Here is a 21676-nt window from a genome sequence, read left to right on the forward strand (position 1 = left end):
CGGCCCGCCCGCCTCGGGTGGGGGGCACGGGATACTGCTGGGTGGCCTGAGGGCCCCCAGCTTTGTGGGCAGGGCGCGAGCGCCCTCCTCTGTAGGGTCAGATGGAGAAGACGCCCCAACAGGGCTCGCGCCAGGGCCCCCTGAGCGGCCCAGCAGGGCCAGGCAGGGGTGGGGGTGATGGGCGGGTCGACTCGCACCCTGGCACGGCATCTGCGGGTCACGAAGTCGCCGCGAGGCCCGGATCCCGCCTCCACATGCGTCCCCCTCCAGGACTTCGTTCCTGTGGTTCCTCCGTCCCCTCACAGGTGGCTCCGACTCCACGTGTCTGATTGTACTTGGACGTGTGTGTGTACACAAAGGTGGCAGGATGGGGGCGTTTAAAACTGTCTCTTCAGCCGGGCTCGGTGGCTCAGCCTGTAATCCCGCGCCTTGGGAGGCTGAGGTGAGTGAATTGCCTGACCCCGCAGGTTCGAGACCCGCCTGGGCAACTTGACGAGACCTCATCTCTACAATAAATCAAAAAATCAGCCAGGGCGTGGTAGCGCGTGTCTGTAGTTCCAGCTCCAGGAAGGCTGAGGCGGAAGGATCGCCGGATCCCAGCAGGTCGAGGCGACAGAGTGAGACTCTGACTCAAAAATAAATAAATAAAGTCAAATAAGACTGTCTCTTCAGAGGTTCCGCAGCGGGCATCCTCCCCGGCCTCCAGCTCCTCCTCTCACTCTCCACCCTGAGGAGTCTTTGTCCCTGGAGCACTCGGGGGCGGGCCTTGGCTCCCACGACGCCTGCCCGATCTCCTCTCCCCCGGAGGTGTGCCGCCCAGCCAGGTAGGGCCGGGCCTCGACCTCGGCTCTGGCCTTCGGAACACGATCCTGCAATTCGGGGGCGCGGCACAAGGGGGGCCGGTCTGCTTCCCTCCGGGTGGTGCCACAGCCAATCCAGATCCAGACGGACCTTGGCACGGGGCTCGGGTGGATGCATCCCGGCTCTGTTGCCGTGTGGCCTTGGGCGGGCGACTTGGTGGGTCTCTGTGAGCCGCAGAGTTTTCTTGTGTCGGTTGAGGATGGCCCTGTCCGACCTCAAGAGCAAATTTTGAGAGCAGTAAGTGAGCCCACCCGCATGCAGTTAAGTTCTCAGCTCACGCCACAGGGGTGGCTTTTCCTTCTTTCTCTCCCTCCCCTTCTTCCTTTCTCTTCCTCTGTTTCTTCCTTTCCTTCTTCTCCTCCCACTCTTCCTCTTTTCTCTCCTCTCCCTCTTTTCTCACCTGTCCAACTCCCTCTTTATAAATGGGGAAGCCAAGGCCCAAAGAGAGGATCTGACTGAATCAGGTGTCACTCCGGATAAGGGCTGCTGTCCCGAGCCCCTGCCGGCTGCCCTGCTCCTCTGGAAGCTGGTGGTGTCTGTGCTCCGTACCTTGTGAGGGTGTGAGGGGTTCGCTGATGAGCGTGTCAGCCCCCATTCCCATCCTTGCTTTGATGACTGACTCGGTGCTGTTGCTTTCCAGTCTAAGTTCAGTTTCACCTTCATTTTTTGCATCTGTGTCTCAGGCTTTGTCAGCCTCCACTCCAGCCCCACATTGGAGGTATGAATCCCATTTTGCAGAGGAGGAAAGTGAGGCCCCAGAGGGGTTCAGCCACGTGCCTAGGGCCACACAGCAACTGGGGGAACTGGAATGGAAGCCGGGCCTATCTTGCTTTCAGCCTTGGATCAGGGCCCTCCTCACCATGGGACTGTGCTTCTGGCCTGCTGCCAGCCCCCGTGGGTCCCTTTCTTCCTTCAGGCCAGCAGTGCTCACTGCATTAACTGGACACCTGAGCCATGGGACTCCTCCTAGAGTTGAGAACGTGATATTTGTTCAGCACGGGTTGGTTACCAGCCGTCCGGCTGCTGCGCCCTCCAAAGAGTGCCTGGGGCCTGCTGGGCCCTTGCCCTGCTGATTTGCATATCCCCACCCACACTGCCCAACCCCAGGGCCTGAACATGCAGTCAGAACAGCCAGGCCCTGCCACTCGCTGGAGGCAATGAGCAAGTGAGCTTCTATAATGTGGAATGTCATAGGGATAACAGTGCTTACCTGTGGTGTGGATGCTATTACTGTCTCCATGGATGGGGAAACTGAGGCTCAGAGCCCTTCAAGACCTCTCCCGGGTTCTGGGTCTGAAGTCCAGACTCGTAACCATCTGCTGAACTTCCCACTGCCCTCACCTCATAGCCTGGTAGGAGGATGGAGCTGAAACGGAGTGATGCTTATAAAACACTTAGCACAGAGCAGCTGATGGATAAATATTCACTGCTATTATTGCTTTATCAATTATTGTTTTCTATTAAGTTTATTTTCTCTGTTCTCCTGAAGAGCTGATGGGAAAGGAAAGTGTCCCCAATGTTAAAAACTTTTCTGCAGTTGGGGAAACTGAGGACCAGTACAGGTCTAGTGTCAGGCAGAGGCAGAGCTGGGACTGGAGTCCGGTCTTTGGGACTTGCTGCCCTTCCCTCTCCCCCGTGTTCCTTGTGGGGATCCCTTAGGGCCTCAAGTCCGTGTGACAAGTCCTTCCTCCCTGCTTCCCCCTTAAAGTGAGTTGTGGTCTGTGGTATCGCAGGGACCGTAAACCTCAGTGACTCAGTTATAGACCATGACCTCGGGTCACAGTGCATATCAGAGGCCCCCCTCGTGACTGCAGGGGTGCAGACTCACCAGCAGTGAGGGTTCCCTGCGACGGGGTGGGTAACTTCTAGAACTTCCTCTCAAGCCGAGCAGCCTGCATTTTGGGGCTCATTTAGTGAGGAGGTCATTCTTTGTGGGCCTCCTGTGTGCCAGGCCTCATGAGGGGCCCTGGAGATTTCCTCTAGCCTCCTGGGGCTTACAGTCTGGGGACTGAAGGTGGCCTGGGAGGGCCTGGGTAGATGGAGGGAGGAAGAGGAGGCACTCGAGACAGAGGTCTCATGTAGGCAAAGGTGTGGAGGTGAGAAGAGGCTAGTTGGGCTGAGGTGGAGTGTTGGGGGGGTTCAGTCCTTCTTTTGACAAGTATTAGTCTGCATACACTAGGTGTTGTGCTGCATATGGCTACAGTTATGACTAAGATGTAGATAATTAAGAAGGTGGGCAAACGCTTGAGGCCAGGCATTTGAGACCAGCCTGGGCAACACAGCAATATACCATCTCTACAAAAGATTTTTAAAAAATTAGCCAGGTGTGGTGGTACACACCTGTAGTCCCAGCTACTTGGGAAGCTAAAGTGGGAGCATCACTTGAGCCCAGGAGTTCAAGGCTGCAGTGAGCTATGATTGTGCCACTGTACTCCAGCCTGGGAGACAGAGCAAAACCCTGTCTCTAAAAACAAACAAGAGGAGATAGATAAGTAATCTTATCAGTAGGTAGGAAGAAGTGGGTCACCAGAGGGGACACATTGGTGGCTCTTCCCTGTCAATCAAGCAGGCAGGAACTTTCCCACATCACCCTTCAGGAGACCAGCACTTCCATATTGTGGGTAAGACATGGGCCACACAGCCCCTCCTAGTAGCAAGAGCATTCAGGAACATCAGTGTTCAAGTCTTTCAGCCTCTGTTGTGGAAGTTGGCCAAGTTGGAAGTAGCCAGTACAAGTGAAAGTTGGAATCACCAGATCCTTGTCACAGGGTATGGTCCTAGAGAGAAAATTTTCAAAGTGTAAGTGTGCTGGGTCATGGGCTTCAGGGAGGGGAAGACACAGTCTCCGCCCTCCAAGGCTCCCAAGTCTGCAGGGGGCAGGACTCAGAGAACAGAGACAAGGCTGAGGTGGAAGAGACAGGCAGGGTGGGCGCTGGCCCCATGGCCAGAGTTGGCCCTCTCTGTTGGGATGAGTCAGAATGACACACAGAATGTGGGAGTATGAGTGTGGAGCTCAGGTTTGAGAGGCTGGCCCAGGGGTCCCCTGACGTGGCTTATTCCATTTACTAATTGCTTCTTGTCACACTGCTGGGTGGAGAGGGCTGGGGAACTGAACAATTTATTTATGTCTTAGCTGATTAAAGTTCATTTTCTGTATTAAAAGCAGCCAGATCAGAAAGTTTTCATTTTCTAGGTCTTAAACACAGATGGCCAGTTGTGCTGGAGATTTTTGTATTGGGGGTGTTTTATCTTCATCCATTTACCCAGTAATCTCTCCACATATTTATCTATACACCCACCCATCCACTCACCCACCCATTTACCTATCAGTCTCTCCAGCTATCCACTCATCTATCCATCTGTGCACACACCCATCCACTTACCCACCCATTCACCTATCCATCTACCTACTCATCTGTTTACCTATCCATCTATCCATCCACCATCCATGCATCCATTCACCCACCCACCCCACCCATCCAACCCCCATTCACCCATCTCCTATCCATCCACCCACCCCCTCACCCATCCATCCCCTCACCCATCCATCCTCTGTCTATCCATCCATCTGTGCACCCATCCATCCAACCATCCACTCATCCACTCACCTGTCCATCTGTCTGTCTACTTATCTATCTATCCACCTATCCATCTATCCCCCATCCATCCGTCTTCTACCTGGTTATTACTCATACAGAGTCTAAGTATATAAAGATGAATAAGTCCATTTCTGTCCTCAAATGTCTCATGTTCATTAACCATAAGCAAGTAATGTATAATCCAGAGTGAGAAGTGCTAACCATTCATTCATCTGTCCCCCTGCTCCTGCGTTCAGCAGACGCTTATTGGGCACCTACCACGAGCCACATGCTGCTCTTGAGCCTCCAGGTGCAGCAGTGCACAGAGGTGTGGTCCTTGCCCTCCTGGGGCTCATAGTCTGATGTGAGAAGTCCGACGTTAGACAGGGTGCCCAATGCAACCAGCCTTTTCCAGCTTTATCCCAAGTGCTCTGAAGAAGAGGAGATGGGGTGTTGGGAATCGAGATTGACTAGGGAGGAGTAGTTGGGGCTGCTTCCTATGAGGTGGCCAGGGAGGGCGTCTCTGACGAGGCAACTGAGACTTGAAGGAGACGTACCCAGGCAGAGGGAGCCAAGGTCCTGCTCAGTCCTCCCTTGTCAAGGGTCCGACTTGCTTTCTTTAATGATGATGACGATGACGTCGCCATTGGGGTTGCAGTGGGAAGGCTGACATTCAGGCTCAGAGTTAGGGCGTGGTTTGAGGCCCCAGGAGGCCCCAGCCAGGAAACGGGAACAGCAGGACGACAGCCATCGGGGCGAGGGGCGGAGCGCCCCTGGCAGACGCTGGCGGCAGGACGCGGGAAGCGGGGAGGCCCGATGGGAGGCCCGATGGGAGGTGGCGGTGTGATGGCACGAGGAACAGAAAATGCACCGTTTTCGCCGCCTTGAAGCGAACATTTCAGCCTCATGGGCACGTTCACGGTGTCGTGCAGCTAGAGCCCCTGCCAACTTCCAGAACACGGCTGGCACCCATCCAGAACCACGCCCGCAGGCCCCGGCCCACCTCCCCAGAGCATTCCGCCTCCCGAGCGCGCCCACTCTGCGTGGCTTTGCACGCGGAACCCCAAGTGCCTGTCCTGGTGAGTCTGGCGTGCCTCACGCGGCTTCGCAGCCTCCAGCTGGGCCCCACGGCGTGCAGGGCAGAGGAGGGAAGGCAGGGCCCGTTCCCTCAGGCCGCCTCCCCGGTGGGGCCGGCCGGCGTCGTGGCGCGCCCCCTCCCCCGTGGCGCCAGGAGACGACGGGTCCTGCGGGTGGACACGGACGAACGCCGGCCTCCCCAGGTAGCCCGTGCAGCCCACCGTCCGGGGCCAGTTTGCGCGAGGAGGGAGGGGGGTGCCAGACTGCCCCAGGGGCCTCCCTCCTACAGACCTGAGCCGGCCTCCCTCCCGCAAGCCAGAGCGGACGGGCCTGACCCCGTGCGTTTTGGCGTGCCCGCCGCCTGCCTAACCGTCCGCCTCGCACAGGGTGTGGAGCTTGCCCAGCGGTCGGGAAGTTCCTGGAGCATCTTTCCGTCGCTCTCAAGTTGGCAGACTCCTCTAGACGCGTCTCCATGGTGGCGGTGCCAGCGGCCTTACAGGAGGGTTCAATCGCCAGCCCCAGTGAACACATGGCACAGTTGGGGCTTCCGTGGGGTGTGGGGGTCTCTCGTCCACATCTCGGATGGAGATGGGGTCTGGCTCTGTCGCCCAGGCTGGAGTGCAGGGGCACAACCATGGACCGCTGCCGACTTGACCGCCTGGGTCAAGTGATCCTTCTGCCTCAGCCTCCCAAGCAGCCGGTACTAACAGGCGTGTGCCACCAAATCTTTTTTTTTTTTTTTTTGAGTCGTAGTCTCACTCTGTTGCCTGGGCTGGAGCACAGTGGCACACTCCCGGCCACTCCAGCCTCGACCCACTGGGTTCCAGCGATCCTTCCGCCTCAGCCTTACGAATAGCTGAAACTACAGGCAGGCTTCCATGCCTGGCTAATTTTTTATTTATTGTGGAGAGAGGTCTCACCAGTTTCCCCGGGTGGGTCTTGAACCCATGGACACAGGCAATCCACTAACCTCAACCTGCCAAAGTGCTGGGATTACATAGTGAGCCACCACGCCTGGCCCAATTTTTTAGTTTTTTGTAGAGAAAAAGTCTCATTATGCTGCCCCAGGCTGATCTTCAACTCCTGGCCTCAAGTGATTCTCCTGGCTCAGCCTCTCAGAGCACTGGGATTACAGGTGTGAGCCACCGTACCTGACCGATCTGATCCTGCTTTTTAATAGAATGCGTTCTAACGCCCTGTGGCAGTGTTTTGTGGACAAAGTGAGTTTAGGACCTCAGGGTGTGGAGGAAGATCAGACTCCAGATCCAGTTGGAGCCCAATTTTCTTTTTCTGAAAATGGGAAGGTTCCTCATTGTCTTTATGATCCTGGCCAGCCCACATGGTCAGAAAGGTGGGGTGAGGGGAGGGAGGATACTTGGTGAGCTCTGGACTACTGGGTGAAGGCTCTGATAAGGGGCATGAGGGAGGCATAGGATTGGCTTGGATAGCACAGTGGTCGGGTGACATGCATGCTCCCTGGTCTGTGTTGGGCAAATGTGGAGGGTCAGCACATTGGAGGCCAGAGGACGAGGACACTGTGAGGGACTGGGCCCATGAGGAGGGGATGGATTCTGAAGGAGCGATTGCTGCAGGCAGAAAGAAAGGAAGCTCCGCCAGGGTGTAATGGCACACACCTGTAGTCCCAGCTTCTGAGGAGACCAAGGCAGGTGGTTTGCTTGAGCCCAGGAGTTGGAAGCTGCAGTAAGCTATAATTGTGCCTCTGCATTCCAGCCTGGGTGACAGAGACCCTGTCTATATAAAATAAAAATAAAATTAAGAAGTTGTAGGAATGGCCGTGACTCGGTGGGGAAGAAGGGAGAGGCCTCCATTGCTAGGCCTGAGCCCCTGACGCATGGGAACACTACAGCTACACAGTGGCTGCTTCCTCCATGACCACAGGAGCCCCAGGGACTGAAATCCCAATCAGACTCCCCCAGGTGGCCCCCACCTTCCACCTGCCTAGCAAGGGAGGGAAATTGACTTTGTCTCCAGTGCCAACTCCAGCTGATGGATGGTATCCGAGTGGTGTAGTATGTTGGAAAGGACTAGGAGACCATGTCCGGGCCCGGAGGGAGGTGGTGCTGTAATCCGTTAGTGATGGCTACCAACAGCATGGGGCAGGAAAGGTGGAGATATGAGTGTCAAGTATCTACTAACTCTGGCTTAGAGGCATGTTCTGCAAAACACATGCACACGCACACACACGCCAGAAAATGCTTTGGAAGTTTTCACTTATGACTCTCTACGTCTCAGAAATATCCCAAGAGCCCCAGAATTCATCATATGTATGGTTCAGCCAAGCAAAGCCTTTGTGTCTATTTCTGAGTCTCTCCCTGGCTTTCTGTATACGTCTTCCTAGCCTCTGGAGGCAGGGTTTTTCTTTTAGAGTGGTGGCTTCCACACGTGGCTGCACGTTGGGATCACCTGGGGAGCTTTTGGAAACCTTGATGCCCAGGGCACATCCCTGCAGTAAGTCAGAATGTCTGGGGTCAGACCTGGGCAGCCGTATTTCTTTAATAGTCTCTGCTTTTTAGAACTGCCTTAGATTTACAAAAAAGCCGGGACAACAGTCCCTAGGGTTCCCACATACCCACACCCAGTTTCTCACCATCAGTGAGCCCGTGTGGATCCATTCTGGTCAAAGCTCAGAATTCCTTAGTTGCAACCTGATGCCGTTTTATGGGTGAAGGTCCCACCCAGGATGCAGTCTCAAACTTTCCTTGTCTCTGATGAACTCCAGGCTTGAGACATGCAGGGTACCCTTCTCTTGGGCTTTTAAAGTATCCGTATTTTTAGAGATCCCCTGGGGATGCGGAAGAGCTTGGGAACTACTGCTCTGAGTCTTTGGTGTGTGTGTGTGTAGGGGACGTGGGTTGTTATATAAAAACAAGTTAGTGGCCTGAGAGTGAGAAGAACCAGCAGTTCCTGTGGCTCAGTTTTCTGTTGTTCCGATGCCCGCCAAACTTATGCTGTGACTCAACCACGGGTTCTGCAGGCCAAGGAATCCCGCAGGGCCTTGTGGGACAGCTGGGGCTGGAATCATCTGGAAGCTTCTCCTCTTAGGTCTGGTGCCTGAGCTGGGGTGACTTGCAGGCTGGGTCCTGGGGGACAGTTGCCCAGAGCCCCTTCTTGGGACATCTCTCGGCTCCAGTGTCTCCCCTGGGCGGGATTTTGTCTGTAGAAGGGCCCAGTCTCTGTGGCTCCCTCACGCACAGCCAGTGTTACAGGCAGCACCGTCCTTTCATGCCACATCTGCCTTCCCCTTCAGAGCGGAGGCTGTCTGCTGACTTCTCACCTGTCCCCCTGCCCCCACTGAACAAGAACTGCAAGATCATGGGCTCCTGACTCCCTGGCTCACCCCAGCGTTGTCAGGACAGAGTTGATGCTTAATACTTATTGTTGAATGAATGAGTGAGGGGGTGAGTCAGCAGCTGAGGTGGGGAGACAGACACACGCACCACTCTCCAGCCTGCGGGAGGAGGGAGGGCTGAGTTCTCCTTGGTCTGGTCGTGGGGTTAGCCTGAAAGGCTCGGGGTATGACTTGGGCTGGGTCTTGACATGTGCATAGGGGTTGGCCAGTTGGAGAGGCAGGAGGGACAGCCTGTGTGGTAACCGGGTCTTACTGTCCCTGCCACTTGGTTCCTGGGAGGGGGCCCCCATGCCCTCAAGGTACCCCCCATCCTAAGCAGGGAGGAGGGCTCAGAGAGAAGTGAGAAATTTAGTCGATGGGCAGAGTTCAAGGACAAAGTCAGAAACCCCCTGATCTGGTGATTCCTTACAGAGGCAGCCTGGTCACCTCAGAGTTTCTGACTCCAGGTTTTTTGTTTGTTTTTTGAGTCAGAGTCTCACTCTGTCACTCAGGCTAGAGTGCAGTATGATCACAGCTCACCACAGCCCTGATCTCCTGGACTCAGGCAATCCTCCCACCTCAGTTCCCCGAGTAGCTGGGACTACAGGTGCATACCAGCACACCCAGTTCATTTTTTTTTTCCCCTTGCCCAGGTCTCAAACTCATGGGCTTAGGCAGTCCTCCCACCTCAGCCTCTTCAGGTGCTGGGATGACAGGCATGAGCCACCGCGCCTGGCTTGAGCCCAGTTGTGTGGGTCCTGTCCCTGGGGAGTCTGTGTCAGGAACTCCCCTGAAAGCACACCCAGGCATGGGTGGGGATTGAGGACACTTGGAGAGGACAGAGAGAGGTGCTGCCGCATTCCGGCTCTTCTTGCCCAGGAAGGAAGTTGGACCGGCCATTTTTTTAAGCTCAACTGACTATCTTGCTTTTCATGTGGAATCTCACTGTGAAGCTAGCCCCCCATCCCTAGCTGTCCTCAGTTAACCTGCCATCATGGGAAGTCTTGTTTCACACACGGTGTCTTGCTGCATCCTTGTCCTAGTCCTGGGAGGCCCAGGGGAAGCTGAGGCATGGGGCAGTGATGTGGCCTGGGCCCCAACAGCGGGCAGGTGGCAGGGGTGGCGCTCCGTCCTGGGCTGAGTTCCTCCTCACCCACCATTCACTTTCCAGATTAAACAAGGCCCTGTTTCTGGGGCACTGTTCAGAAATGACCACCAGAGGAAAGGAGGGAGGCGTTCTGTTTCAACATTTGTTTTCATGATTAGCTTTTACCCCCTCTGCATCAGGCCCTCCCTCCAAACCAAAACAGCCAAGTTTTCTCTCTCACTAATCATGGCACACGTGTTACTCTGGTCTGTCCCCCATCAGCCCGTGTCAATTTCTTAACAACCCTGGCAGCCTGCTTATTTTGACTGATGGTGTTTCTCTTACGGAGAAGTTGTTTTGGGGGAAAGTTTTCCCTCCCTCTTTCTTATTTTCTTCTTTCCTTTCTTCTCTCACTCTGTCACCTAGGTGGGAGCACAGTAGCACCATCACAGCTCGCCGCAGCCTGAATCTTCTGGGCTCAGGCGATCCTCCTGCCTCAGCCTGCTGAGTAACTGGGACTACAGGTGCATGCCACCACACCTGGCTAATTTTTAAAAATTTTTGTAGAGATGATGTCTCGCTGTTGCCTAGACTGATCTCAAACTCCTAGGTGCAAGCAATCTTCCCGCCTCATCCTCCCAATTGTTTTTGTATTTTTTCTAAAAGGTATGGGTAGGAGCCTTATAGATATAGAAACAGCATTTCTGACTTAAGGAGATGGATTTCCAAAGCTGCTGAATCTTCTCCTTGAACTCAGGATCTCTTGAGATGAGGAATATTTTGTCATATTTCAAGCCTTGGCTCCTTGCCACCTCCTCCAAGAAGCCCTCTTGGGTGGCACCTTTCCTTGTGAAGTCCTCCATTCCAGCCTGTTAACCATCAGTGCTATAATTTATTCCCGTGATGCTTTTCCACTGTTGACTGTGAGCTCCCTGAGGGCAAGTATCCTGCCTCACTCATCCACATTCGTGTCCCTGACTCACCACACTTAATTGTCAATGCCTTCACAATTGAGCATTTGCAATCTGCCAGGTGCTTCTCTGACATCACCGGCTCTCACTACAGCCCCGCAAGGGAGGACATTATCATTATTGTCATTGTCACTATCAGCCTCATTTTCCATGTGCAGAAACTGGGGCACAGGGAGGAGATGCAGATTGTCCAGGAGGACACTGCTGGGTGGGACCAGAGTCAGGATTTGAACCCAAGCCCATCTGAGTACAAACCCCTGTCTTGGCAGCTTTGCTCCCTGGCTCCTCGTAAGGGCCAGTCAAGGTTGACTGAGTGCCGGGTTCTGGGATCTGCTGGCCGCCAGTTGAATACTCCTCTGCTTCTGGCTCCACGGACTTGCCTGTCCATGGAATGGTGCGGCGTGTGTCTCGTGGTGTCTGGTTTCTTTCATGCACATGGTGTTTCTCGATGCGTCCATGCTGTGGCATGCATCAGGATGCCGGTCTTTTGTGTGGGGCTGGCTCCCTCCTCTTGGGGGGTCCCCTCTTCCCTGGTCTCACTAACTGTGTCTGTCCTCCACATGGTGGGGACGACCGACAGCCTGGAGGGCCGTTGACAGGCTGTGCTGGGACTGAGGGGATCGACATGTGCAGCTTTGCCTCTCCCCAGTTGAGTGTTTAAGTGACTTCTAACGCCCTGTCATTGATAGCACCCTTCAGTGCTCCGTGGGCTGGCCCTGCCCTGGGGTAGGCTCAGAGGTGCCTCTTTGGGAGCAGGTCGCCCCCTTTCCTGGTGGGCTGACCCCCAGAGCCCCCTCTTGTGGTCTCACCAGCCATGGTGGCTGGACTAGCCATGCCACAAGGCAGCCCTGGCCGAGGTATTCTGTCCTCGGTGCTTATTGATGCTGGATCCAAGGATGATTTTGCTGTGAGCTGGACCAGTGCTCGGTGAGCTGGGAACTCGGCCTTTCAGGGAGCGACTACAGAGCACCTCCTAAGCCCTGGGCTGCAGTGGTCCCTGGGACCCGGGCCCTCTCCATGGGCAGTGGCCAGCCCCACAGAGAAGATGGACTCTCATCACCCACCACTCCTGCCCAGCCTGAAGAGGGGCTTTGTGTCTCGTTCTTGCCCTTTGCACTGGATCAGAAAGATGGCTGGAATCCCACTGAGGGAAGGGTGTTCCTGGCAGAGCGCTCTGCCTATGCAGAGGCAGAGAGCCGGGCGTCCAATTGTGCTTGACGAATGACTTGGCTAGGGCAGCAGGCGATGGCCATATGGACAAGAGCCTTGAAGGCCGAGCCAAGGAACACGGCAACTGACCACAGGTGCACCCTCAAGGTGGTGCACGTGGGGCTGAGCAGGCCCCTCCAGCTCTCCCGGGTGTCAGCTCCTAATGTTGACCCGGCACATGGTGGGTCCACGGGAGAGATGGGAGGCCGGGCTACCCGGGCCGCTCGGGGGTTGCCAGTCCCAATGCCTGGGCTGAGGGGAGCGGGGCTGTGGCTGAGCCAGTCCCCCAGCAGCGCCATGCATATCCTGCCTGTCCCCACGCGGGAACATGCGGGGCTAGAAATCTGCCTCACCACCTGCAAGCCTTCTGGTGCTTCAGTGTCGGCAACTGGGGAGGAGAAGCAAAATGATGCACTTGCCCTCCCCTCTAAAACCTGACCCCAGATAAAACTGTGCTGGGGCCCACTGTTGTCAGTCTTTAACTTCCTTCGTGAATGCCAACGTCAGTTCTAACAATTTCCTCAATCTTTTTCTTTAAATAAATGGGAGGTTTTTTGGCTAACAGCTAAGCACTGTCAGTAGATTCACACAGTTCTATGTCTGTTCAGTCTTTCTTGGGATGAAGGAATGAATGAACAGTAAGAACTGCTGGAGAACCTACGGTCCCCACTAGGGAGCCAGGCTGGGTGGACACAGGCACTCATTGAGCTGGCCGTGAGCTGACTAGTGAGAAGGGACAAAGAAAGAATGACAGGCCAAAGAATTATCCCGGGAGAGGCCTTGGGACCCCATGGCTGGGGCCCGCTTGAGCCTGGGCTGGGGGCTGCTGGACCCAGATGGTTGGGTCCTAGGCTGGAGGCCCCTGCAAGGATGGGAGACGGGAGCCCCCCCCTCCAGTGAAGACGAGGGAGTGGTATTCATCTCCTTGGGCTGCCATAATGAATTCCCACACACTGGGTGGCTTAAACACTAGAAACTTTTTCTCTAGTGGTTCTGGAGGCCAAAAGTATTGATGACTGTAAAATATTTAAGATAATTTATTGTGAGCCCAACATGAGTGACCATAGGCCCTGGGACACCATCCCCAGGAGGTCCTGAGAACATGTGTCCACCTTAGTTGAGTTGTGGCTGGGTTATGCACATTTTAGGAGGACAGAAGTTACAGAAAACCGTAAGTCATGGTTTAATTCAGTCTAGGGAAGGCAAGTTATCTCTAAGCGGGGCTTGTGGATTGGGTTATAGGTAGATTCAAGGATTTCCTGACTGGCACTTAGTTAGCAAGAGCTAGCAAAGGAATGTTGAAAGCAGAAATGGAAATGGGAAGCTTGGGGACTGATCTGATCCGGAGTCAGGTTCCTTGATGTGTAGATGAAGCCCCACAGGTGACAGACTTCCAAGAGAAGAGGTAAAGTTCCTAAAAGTTGCCCAAGGCCTTGTAATCCCAGCATTTTGGGAGGCTGAGGCAAGAGGATTACCTGAGCCAGTGGGCTCGAGACCCACCCGGGGAAACTTGGTGAGACCTCATCTCTACAATAAATGAAAAACTAGCCAGGCATGGTAGCGTGCACCTGTAGCTCCAGTTACTTGGAAGTCTGAGGCAGAAGGATTGCCGGAGCCCAGCAGGTCGAGGCTGCAGTGACCAGAAGCGTGCTACTGCCCTCCAGCCTGGGTGACAGAGTGAGATCCCGACACAAACAAATATATATATATACATACATACCTACATACCCATTTTTCCAGACCCCTTAGTTAGGAATTTGGCAAGGTTAAGAGAAATGTCAGTGTTTAGTCCTCAGAAGTCTGAAGTCAAGATGTCCGCCGAACAGCACTTCCTCTGAAGCCTCCAGGGAGGATCCTCCCTGGCCTCTTCAGCTCCTGGTGACCCCAGGAGCCCCTGGCTTGTGGTGGCATCACTCCAGTCTCCACCTTCGTCTTTCCGTGGCTGCTCTGTGTTTGTAATTTCTCATCTGTATCTTAAAGACACACTTGCCATTGGTGTTCGGGCCCATCTGGGTGCCTTTATTCATTTGTGCTGCTGTAACAAGATACCTGAGACTGGGTAGTTTATAAACAACAGAAATCTATTTCTCACACTTCTGGAGTGGAAAGTTCAAGGTCAAGGTGCTGTCAGGCTTGGTTTCTGGCCGAATTCTGTGCTTCATAGATGGCGCCCTCATGTGGTGGAACGGAGGGAAAGGGCGAACGTCCTCCTTCAAGTCCTTTATTTTGGCACTAATCCCATCCATAAGGACGGAGCCCTCTGTCCTAATCACCTCTCAGGGTCCTACGTCATAACACCATCACCTTGGGGACTGAGTTCCAACTTAGGCTTTTTGGAGGGGCTCATCCATTCCTGTCGCAACCCAGTAACTCAGGATAATCTCATCCCGAGAGCATTAACTGAGTTATATCTGCAGATACCGGTCACACTCACAGGTTCTGGGCGGGCATATGTTCAGGAGGTTCACCATTCACCCACTACAGGAGGAGGACTCAAGTGATGAGAGGCAGGAGGGGACAGTGTGGATTTCCTCCCAGGAGCAATGGGGAGCCGGGGGGGTCTCCAGGGTGTGTGGGGGAGTGCCTTGCCACAGTTTTGCTTGCAGGTGGCCTCTGCCATGGAGAAGGACTCCCAGGGAGGGCAGTGAAGACACTGTTCCGTCAGTTGGCCTCCACCCCACCCGACTGAGCTTCCTGGGGGCCCACAGGGTGAGGTGATGGCCAGGTCAGGCCTGGGGGTATGGGGCATGTCCCAGTGACTTTGGCTGTCTCTGGCTGGGAGACGGGTTGGGGGGTGTCCCTCGTTGGTGCCTGCCCCCCACCTCATCTTGGTCTGGCTCTGTCCCCCACCCTGGACCTGCTTGGTCTGACGGTGGATGTTTGTTTGCATGCTTAGCCTGTCCCCAGGGTCATCTCTGCCTCCAGCCCTGACCTTGCCCCTCGTCCCTGCCTGCCCTGTATGCTTTCTCTATCTCCCTGGAGATCCATCCTTTCCCGCCTTTGTCTCTCTCCATCTGGACCCCCTGCACTCCCCTTCCTCTCCCTCCTCTCTGTTTTTCTCCTTTCTCCCTACCCTCTCATCTCATGGTTTTTTGGCCTGTGCCTTCCTTCTCCCTCCCCCCACCTCCCTCCCTGTGTCTGTCTGTCCCCCTCTCTCCCTCCCTCCAGTCTCTGACACTCCCTCCATCCCCAGCCCTCAGTCTCTCTTGGCCTGGCCCTTCCCGGGACATCTCTTCAGCAGCCTGCACCATGATTGTGGTCCTGTCAGACAGGGAGAGGTAGAAAGGCCCAACAGTCGCCTGTGTGCTAGTCTCACCCCCTAGTCATTCAGTATGACAGTCACAAGGGCCCATTTCTCACTGTTCTGTCAGAGAGAGCGCCCGGCCTTCCAGCTGTGTGCCCAGTCCTTGGCTCTTTGATCCCTGAGCCGAGCCTCAGCTGACGGATGCCCACCGGGTGTGGGGCGACCAGCATGGTACACTGAAGAACTCCGGGGCCACCCTTGGTCTCTACTGTAACCCACACCCCTCCCCTTGCTCAAATGGGTTTCCTGTGAGCCAGGCTCAGGGTGTCATGGTGAGGGTGGGTCGAGCCCAGGCTGTGGAGGGAGCCTGGCTGGTCAGACCTGACCCACTCTCTTTGTATTACGATGAGGTATTCCTCTGCCTCATCAAATCCTCTACACCCTGAAACATGGGGATCATGTGCCCCATTGTACAGAAGGGGTAGCTGGGGGTCAGAGATAGGGAGCCTTGACAGAGAATGATGCTCTTTTGAAAGAAGTATCCAGAAGCTGTTGCCTTGGTTGGCCCTTGGGGTGCTGACATTTGCATTGTCACTCACCGGAAACGTTCCCCTCACCCCTACCTGGTATAGCTGGTGACTTGGGGAGTTCAACTCTCCCCTTCTCAGGACCCCCTGCCCCTCGCTGGGTAGGCTGCTCATAGGTGTGGACACACGCAGGACTCCTGATGGGGTGGCTCCATCACCAGCTCGCCGTGTGACCTTGGCTGTGTCCCTCCTCCTCTCTGGGCCTCAGTTTGCCTTTCTGTAAAGTGGGGGAAACTAAGCCCTCCTTTCCGGGGGGCTCAGAAACTTAACTGAGGTGGAGAGGAATTTGATGGGTGTCAGAGGCGGCGAGTGGGCCGATGGGAACCGGAGTAATTTGCTTCTTTATGAGGAGTGGTGGGGCCTCCTGCTTCCTGGGTGGTTTGGGGGAGGAGGAACCCCACGCATGCACCACACACAATGTACACATGCACAAGATACATGCGCACACACATTCACACACACACAAACACATACTTGCCCAAAAGCACGCAAATTCACACCCGCAGTCTCGCTCAGAGCAGCACTCGCGTGCACTTGTGCTTGCAGTTTCCGGGCTTCACCTTTGCTCTTGTTGCTGCATGACTGAAGCCCCCCACTGTGTCCGGGGCTCCCTGGAGGGCAAGGGTCCAGGCAGCTGGTTCCCGAGGAGCCACCCCTATGAGTGCACAGCCGCGAATGCCTGAGTGGGACTCACAGACCCCAGCGGCTTCTCAGCCGCAGAGTCGACCGTGCCATGAGCGCCGTCTGGCGGGCCGCCTGTCCGCAAGCTGGCTTCTGAATGATTCATGCTGCCTTGAACTTGACTCCAGCGACAGCCAAGCAGGAAGAGCCTCCCCCTCCGTAGGCAGACTGGCGGTGTGCTCCTTGCTGTGGCAGACCCTGCACCAGCATGGAGTACTACTACTGCCCCGGGTTGCTGAAGCTGCTGCGGCACCTCTGGGTGAGTGGCCCCGGTGGCTCCTGCTCTGCCTGCTGCCTCCATCTGCTGAGAGCGGCGGCTGCCCTCCAGGCTTGCTGCCCCAGGTGGCTGGTGTTGGGAAGGGGCTTGGTCTGACAGCGGGCAGGGTAGTGGGGCAAGCTCCATCCTGAGCAGGAATATGGGACCAGCCCTCAGGCCCCAGAAAAAAGAAAAACAAGAACCTCTCAGTGAGTTTTCCAGAAAGCAACATTTCTTTGACTTAAAGGGCCATTCTCCATTCTGAAATTATATCCCTCTTGACTGTATGTGTGTGAAAACATCCTTTCTTTTATGAGATGGAAATAATAGCTCTTGTCTTCCATTTCCCGAACTTTCACAGTGAAAGTGAGAAGCTGGAAACTCCAAATTGTGCTTGCTCCTCTAGACAACAGAGGAAAAAAACACAGGATTTTTGGGTGTGTGTGTGTGTGTGGTGAAATGCCAAAGTCAGGGAACTTAGGCAGAAGTGCCTTGTGGGGTGTAAAGTGCTTTTCAAGTCTTGTTTTGATGCCAAGACTGATCGGCTGTGTGTCCCTGGGCAAGTTGCTTCCCCTCTCTGGGTTTCTGTTTCTTGCCTGTGAAGCTAAGGGGTGAGCTTAGGTGCTTGTGGGTCTCTGATGTTTATCAGGGCTCTGTGAACAGAGGGGCTTATCAAGAAATTGTCACAGGCTGGCCTTGGAGTTTTCCAGAACATTCGCCATGGAGTGAAAACACCCAGAAGGGAAAGTCTTGGGGAATATGATTTTTCCCCTTGCTGAATGTTTGCAAATACTTGAGATGCCTTCTCAGCCAGAGAATTTTCCAGAGTGCCTAAAAATACATTAGGAAATCTTGTCTTTCAGCTCCCTGCCCCCAGCCTCCTCCCCACAGCCTCTCACCAGCCTTCCTCTGCCTCCCCCCAGACTCCCCCAGTATCTCCTTTTCCTCCTGAGCCCCCTGGAACAGTTGGAAAACAGGAGATCCTCCTGGCCCTTTGATTCCTGGCATTTGAATGTCCTCATATAATACATGTAAAGCAACGTTTATTGGTTTTTTTAATAATGAAAATAATAGGTGTGCATGGTTAAGAACTAGGAAAATCCAGAACACCACAAAGATGAAAATAAGCCTTCTACAGTTGTTTGTGTTTCCAAAGTCTGTGGTCAGTTCACAGGGTCTGGATGACCTCGATGTGTCCGGCTATGTGTCGGGCTCCAGGCTCGGTGCTGGAGATGCAGAGAGTACTAAGGTACAGCTCCCCGTCCTGGGTACTCAGAGTTCACTATGGGCCCTGAGCTCATCAACTAATGGCTACTGTCATGTGTTCGCTCAACACATTCTTAGCAGCAGCAGTTCGGAGCTAGAGGCCAATACTTGGAATACAGGGTGTGCGAGACAGACATGTCCCTGCTGGGGACACGGGCTTTGCACAGGAATTGGAATGAGACCTCGTGTGTGTTCAGAGGGGATGGTGCGCAGTCCTCCAGGGGACTTGGTCTTCAGGTGACTTGGTCTTCAGGGCCCGGGTCCAGGAGAGAGCCCTCCAAGGAAGCCAAGCTCTGGAGGACACATAGGAGTTGGGGAAGGGTGTGCCAGGCAGAGGGAACAGCACGTGAAAAGAGTTGAGGTGTGTTCAGAAAGTGGGGGAGAGCACATGGCGTGCCCGTGGCAGGTTCCAGGAATGGACATAAGCTCAGCCTGGCCGATGGAGGCGAGGTGGGGGCGGAGGATGCCCTCAGCCTCCCGGGACAGCTCTGTGGAGTGGACAGCGCCATACCGTCTCACCTGGCTGTGCCCCACTCTCTGTGATCTCAGGCAAGCGTTTTCCTCTCTGGGCATCGGCTTCCCCACCTGGACCATGAAGAGAGACGCGAAGCGGTTTAGAAGTTCTTTCGTGGATCTGATGCTGGGAGAGATTTCCACGGGGTTCTCTGCTTCCTGTGGGGGACCAGGGCCCAGAGTATTGAGGAGCCATGTGGGCTCACTGCTGTCTTTGCAAGTGACCTACCACCACCCTGTCCCTCCAAGCCACTGAAGACCTCCTGGGGCACGTGTCATGAGACCAAGTCATCAGCCCTATGTCTGTGGTGTGAAGCTGGAAACTCCTGCTCTTGGCTCCCAAGGGAGCCTGGGAATGTGGAAAGTCCATGAGCTCGGACCTGACTGTGACAAAGCCACGTGGCTCTGGGCGGCCCTCTTCCACCTCCCCAACCTCAGCTTCCTTAGCTATACAGCGGGGCCACACCACCTTCCTCTTGGCCGATGGGACGATCCCTGCGAAATCTCTGGCTCACTTCTGAAACCCGGAGTCTGCTAGGGAATGGCAGCCCCTTCTGCTTCCCAGGAAGTCAGATTCTGGTGAACCCCCTGGCCATGGCCTGGCCCCATGGCTTTGTGTCATCAAGAACGAGCGTCCATCCACGGCTCCTCAGCATGGGTCCCTGTCTCAGGGAGATTATGTCCCCTTTTCTCTGGTCTTCCCTGAATACTCTGTCTAAAACGACGACCATTCCCCCTTCCACAGTCCTTGTTCTGTGGCCCTGATTTTTTAAATACACTTTAAGCAGTTTGTCTGTGTATGACACATGCAGCTTGATGTTTTGATGGACATGTGCATAATGAAGCAATGACTAAGCCCAGCGGATGAACACAGCCCTCTCCGCGCAGGGTTGCCTTTCTTTTTTTTAAACGGTGAGAACACCGGAACTCGACTCTCTTGGCACATTTCCAGTGCATAATCCAAAGCTATTAACTGTAGTCACCTTGCTGGGCATTGGATCTCTGGACATAGCCATTCTGTGTAATGGCAGCTTCGTACCTCCGTGATCTCCCATTCCCTCGCCTCCCTGCCTCTAGCAACCACCATTCTACCCTCTGTTCCTGTGTATTCGACTGTTTCAGCTTCAGCATGTAAGTGGGATCACATGGTGTTTGTGCCTGGCTTTATTTCACTTAGCAAAATGTCCTCCAGGTTCATCCGTGTTGATGAAAATGACTGAACTTTCTGCTTTTTCAGGGCCATGTAATACTCCGTGTGTGTGTATGTGTGCATGTGGTGTGTGTGGGTGTGTGTGTCTATATATATAGACACACACATATATATACCATGCTACGGTGAGATGTGAGCAAGATATATGTGTGTGTATGTATATATGCCACAGCTTCTCTTTCCACTTATTTGTCGACAGACACTTAGGTGGTTTTCATATCTTGGCTGTTGTGAATACCACTGCAGTGAAACACATGGTGCAGATATCTTAATGGGGCACCAGTGTTGTTTCTCTTGGGTATATATACCCAGAAGAGAAAGTACTGGATCTGTTTTCAGTTTTTTTTTTTTTGCGCAGCTTCCACACTGTTTTCCAAAATGACGTCTATTAGAATCCTCAAAGATGTATAGAACAGTTACCTTGATGGTGGAGGGAGCACCTACATGCCCCTTGCCCGGGTGCCCTGATGCTCACATCTCACTGTAGCCATGGTTCATTCATCGAAAGTGAGAAATCAACCTTGGCGCCTTCCTGTTAACTAAACTCCAGAGTAAATTCTAGCAGTTCCCATCAGGGGCGATTTTGTCCTCCAGAGGATACTTGGCATTGTTTGGTCGTCACAGCTGGGGTTGGGGGTGCTGCTGGCATCTGGCAGAGACCTCCTGCAGTGCTCAGGACAGTCCCCACTGCCCCCTCCACACCGCCAAGAGAGACCCTGGCCAAAACGCCAGTCATGGCAACGTTGAGAAACCCTGTTTTGCCCCAGACTGTTTTACTCAGTGTTCACCAGTTTTTCCACAAATGTTCCTTTTCTGTCTCGGGATCCAGTCCAGGATCCACATTGCATTTTGCCACTTCAGGTTTTACTCATGGCAGGGCCTCATAACTGTCCGCAGAGTGAGTGATGTGCTGGGTGTACATGTTTTTGGTGTGCCCACGGGTGGCATGAATACCTCTGGCATCATTTAGAAGCACTTGGTAAACATGAGGCTTACTGGCTGCTTCAAGCTGCTGTCTGCGGTCAGCCTTGGTTATTAGCCAGTCCCCTGTGGCTGGACACTTAGGTTGTTCCCAGGTGTCCACCGTCTGCACAGTCCTCCTCTTACACCTTCATTCACGGTTCAGACCATCTGACGTCAGCTTCTAGGAAGTGGGGCCAGGCGTGGGCGGCAGCAGCCGGTAGTCTGCAGAGTTGCCATGTGTCAGTGGGATGTTGTGGCTTCCTGTCGGTGGCCTGAGTCCTCCCCCTGCATTTCTGTTCTGCCTTTCTGTTCTGGGGGGAGGGGCCCGCCCGCATGGTTAGCCCCTGCACTGGCCCGGCATCAGCTGGGGAGTGGGGGAGGGCAATTCGGTTTCTGTTTCAAACCCATTAGTAACCATAGCTGGCAGCTGCCTCTGCCTTGGCTGTTTTGAGTTACTTAATCTCCTTTGTTGCCAGAGGGTCCCAAGGCCTGTGGCCTTGTGGGGTATAGGCATCTAGCTGACTGCTTGGGGTTGTCGGTTCTATCAGTAGTGATAATGATCATAGTAATCGCCATCACCTCCACCAGCCCTACTGGGTGGTCTCAAAGTGCTTTCCATGGGTGTCTCACCTTATCCTCACAAGGACCCCTATGGGTAGATCTCATTATTACTCCCATGTTGCAGTTAGGGAAACTGAGGCCTGGAAAGGTTAGGCCACTCATCCAAATCTCCCAGCTAGGAAGTGTTGGAGCCTGAATCTGAAGTCAGGTCTCTCTTTGTATCATTGCTACAACTTCATGGAGTCTGATCTTCTGGTTTGTCA

At 54.3% G+C, this 21676-nt stretch overlaps 1 protein-coding gene across 1 annotated transcript in view; it reads left to right on the top strand.

Annotated features, from left to right (window-relative positions):
* The window catches only part of KIAA1671 (KIAA1671 ortholog), a 151293-nt gene that overhangs the window by 21577 nt on the left and 108040 nt on the right, over positions 1 to 21676 (top strand). The window lies entirely within an intron of this gene.

This window comes from Carlito syrichta, unplaced genomic scaffold, assembly GCF_000164805.1.
Source record: "Carlito syrichta isolate Samal-C Ts95f unplaced genomic scaffold, Tarsius_syrichta-2.0.1 Scaffold316282, whole genome shotgun sequence".
Lineage (NCBI taxonomy): Eukaryota > Metazoa > Chordata > Mammalia > Primates > Tarsiidae > Carlito > Carlito syrichta.